This window comes from Coturnix japonica, chromosome 28 (assembly GCF_001577835.2).
Source record: "Coturnix japonica isolate 7356 chromosome 28, Coturnix japonica 2.1, whole genome shotgun sequence".
NCBI lineage: Eukaryota > Metazoa > Chordata > Aves > Galliformes > Phasianidae > Coturnix > Coturnix japonica.
The window spans coordinates 2,316,497-2,319,950 of NC_029543.1; the positions used below are offsets into that span (position 1 = coordinate 2,316,497).

The 3,454-nt window shown below is 62.8% G+C and overlaps 1 protein-coding gene across 1 annotated transcript in view; it reads left to right on the forward strand.

The window, feature by feature from the left end:
- The first annotated feature begins 1,301 nt into the window (after positions 1-1,301).
- Positions 1,302-3,454, forward strand: part of GNG7 (G protein subunit gamma 7) — a 25,054-nt gene continuing 22,901 nt past the window's right edge. The window contains exon 1 of the mRNA XM_015886388.2: positions 1,302-1,432. The gene's annotated coding sequence lies outside the window, so the exon portion shown is untranslated. The remainder of the gene's footprint in view (positions 1,433-3,454) is intronic.

The window sequence follows — 3,454 nt, forward strand, 5'->3', positions numbered from 1 at the left end:
TGCTGCGGTCTCAAAGGGCCTCGGCAAGGGCACGGCTCCGTGGGGACGTTGTATGTATGGCCGCGGGGATGGGGAGGATCTGCGGGGACATCGCGGCTCCGCGATGCTGCCGGGACTTTGACGGCTCCCAGCTCCGGTTTGTGTGGCCCCCATTGGGATGGGGGTTATATGGGGTGTCTGCTCTGCTCTCCCCACCCCCCCGAGGCTCTCAGCTCCCTCAGGACGCCGCTGGGGGTAACAGCAGCTCCGGGGATGGATCACCCCCCCCCCTCTGTGCCAGCACTGCCCCCGTCTCCCCCCGCAGTGAAAGCAGTGAAGGAAGAGGCTCAGACAAAGCCCTCAGCCCTCTCTTTTTTCTTCCCTCCTGTGACATCAAAGCGCTGCACGGGGCTGAGGGAGGGAGGTGGAGAGCGGCTGTGAGCTGTGGATGCTGGACATCTCCATCTTATCCCAGCAGAGCCATAGAGATGAAGGGCTTTTGGGGCACAAACTGAGCAGGTTGGGGCTCTCACTCCATGGGGGGGCTCATGCTCGTGCTGCAGTGTAGGCTGGCAGCCTGCAGTGGGGTTGAGCTGCCCCCTCCCACCCCCCACCCTGTGACCCCAGCTCCCCCCAACTCTGCCCCCCTGCTCCTGCAGCCAGCTCCATAGGACACACCGTGGTGCATCCAGAGCCTCCGGGTGTGATTGCTGGCCCCATCTGCATCCCGAGAGGCTTAAAGGGCGGCATATGGCCGCAAACAGGATTAGTGGGAAATCAGCCTTCTTCCCCCTAACAGGATTATGGCTTTTCATCCCACAAGGCGATGCTGTGCGGGGCCCATTCACGATGCTGCAGCCATTGATAGCACCGTGCTCTGCTGGGGATCTGCCCCCCATTGCAAAGGCTGGGGGGGCTCAGATCAAGGTTAAATACCCTGCACTGTGCACCATGCACCCAGCCCAGCCCTGCAGAGCAGCACTGAGGTGCAAGGGCAGAAGCTGGAAGGTGCCATTGCCTCCCATAGGGGTCCTCAGCACGGTGCTGGGCCGCTATTCGGGGCCGGTTCGGTCCATAACCCGGTGCCGTATCGCAGCTCCGAGCCTCGCACCCCACCCGCCACGTGCTCCCTTCCCGCCATGGCGCGCTCATGAATATTAACACCCTCATTTGCATCCCCCCGCCTCGCGCTGCCATTGGCTGCCCGCCCCGCCGCTCCCCTCTGGCCCCGCCCCTTTTGTCCCCCATCTCCTTCGTCACAACCGAACCTGGCGGCCTCGTCTCGCCCCGCCTCCCGGCTCTCATCGCGAGCTCTGATTGGCAGACGGCGCTGTCAGTCAGCGGGAGGGGGGCGTGGCGACGGCATCAAGCTGCGCTGCGCGGCAGAGCCCCGCTGGTGTCCGGCCCGTTCGGCCCCACCGGGAGCGGTGAGCGCCCATTGACCACAACGGAGGTGGGGGGGGGTCCATGGGGGTGATATAGGGGAGGGGTCGGGGTAGGCCGAGGTCTGATGGACCCCATAGTTCCCCTCCAGGCCCGGCCCCGCGGCCTGGTGGGAGGTTGGGGGGGGGGGCTTCATAGGGGCGGCTATGGGGCTGGGGGGGGTTATGGGGCCTGAGGCTGTATGGGGGGGTCCCTGCCCATAGGGAGGAGTTGAGGGGCTGGGGGGGGGTGTAGACAATAGGAACCCTATGGGGTGACTCTGGGTTGGGGGGGGTCGGGCTGGATGTGCTGTGCCCCCCTTTACCCCCCATCGCTGTGGGTCCGGCTCCTACACTTGTGGGGTGGGGGGGGTTGCCCCATAGGGCGCCGTTGTTTCCAGGTGTGGCCTTAATGAGAAACAACGGGGGGTACCGCTGAGCTGTGCCCCCCCCAAAGGGGCTGTGGGGTTATTATGGGGGGGGGGGGGGTGGGCAGCGTTTGGGGCTGATGGAAACACAACGGTGGCTGCAATGAGCCCATAGGGTGGGAGGGCACGGGGTGACCCTATGCTGGGTTATGGCTGTGGGGCAATGGGTCCGGCCCCCCCGTTGTCCCCCCTATGGGGGCTCTGATCCCGTTGTCCCCCCTATGGGGCTCTGGTCCCGTTGTCCCCCCTATGGGGGCTCTGGGTCCCGTTGTCCCCCCTATGGGGGCTCTGGGTCCCGTTGTCCCCCCTATGGGGGCTCTGGGTCCCGTTGTCCCCCTATGGGGGCTCTGGTCCCCCCGTTGTCCCCCTATGGGGTCGGGGGGTCTTGTCCCCCGTTGTCCCCTCTGGGGCGTGCGTGGTCTCCCGACAGATAAGTGAGATCCTCCCTACTGGCTGATGCTGAGGCGCAGATAGGTCTCTCGCCCTGTCTCGAGTTATGCATATGTAGAAGGAGTTATGCGAGGTGAGGTGTAGATAGCGGGTGTAGACGAAGTAGATAGCGGCTTATTTAACACTGCTAACACATTCTTGATCAATGTAACAACCGCCGAGTGTAGGGGCCTGGTCCGTCCGCTATCCTCATCTTGGTCCCGCATTATTGGGTGAACGTTGTAGGGGTTCATTAGATGGGCCTGCGGGCGGCCTGGGTCCAGGCCGGATTCGCGGAGCTTAGCCTGGAGCCCCTTACTCCTCGAGTTCCCCCTCACCGCGCCAGCTCTGGTTCCCCGCCTTAGCTCCCATCCACAATTGGGCTTGGTCCCCTCATGGGGTCGCGGTAATATACCCCAGTGCCAACTCGCCGCATCTGCCCGCCACCCTGCGGCCCAGCCGGGACGGACCGCAGGCAGGCTCGTCGCTCGCTCTATCAAGCGTGACAGCCAAGCTCTCGCTCACCGTTTTTTCTTCTGCCCCGTCTGCTCCGCTAGCAGTCTGGGCGGTTTTTGGTTTGTGGCCTTAGAGGTGACAGCCCTGTAGTCCGTTACGGGGTGACGTTACGAGAGCGCGTGTGGTATTTAATGGACTGGACCATCACGAGTGCTTTGGGAAAATCGGACGGGTCTGTGCTGGCTTTCAACCCGGGCTGTAACACTTAATGCCTCCAGCCACGGCTCTGTTGACACTCTGGGATTGCAAAAGGAAGGCGTGGGCCCTGCATTATGGCTCAGGCCTCATTTACGCTTGAAGGGTGATGGTGGAGGGAGCACCCCTGGAGCTGTGGGTTAACATAGGGCCGCCCCTGGCTCCTGCTTTCCTGCCCTGCTATCGCTTATCTGTGCCTTGCATACCTGCCACTGCCCTGCAGACAGAGCCCGGCCCTATTGCATCGCTTTCCTAATGGGCAAGCACTGCTATTAGGGAGCTGATCTCCTGTGCTCATGTGAGTTAGGGGTGTGGAGCCCCTTAAATGTGGGCCATCCTATAACGCTATGGGGTTGGTTGGTGGCCAGCAGAAAAATGGTGCGGGCCTGGAATGGGCTCCTGGTCATTGCTGAGAGGAGGTGGTGAACACATCCAAGGAAGAGCAGGGGATGGGGCTGACCCAATGTGAATGGCTGTACTGCAGAG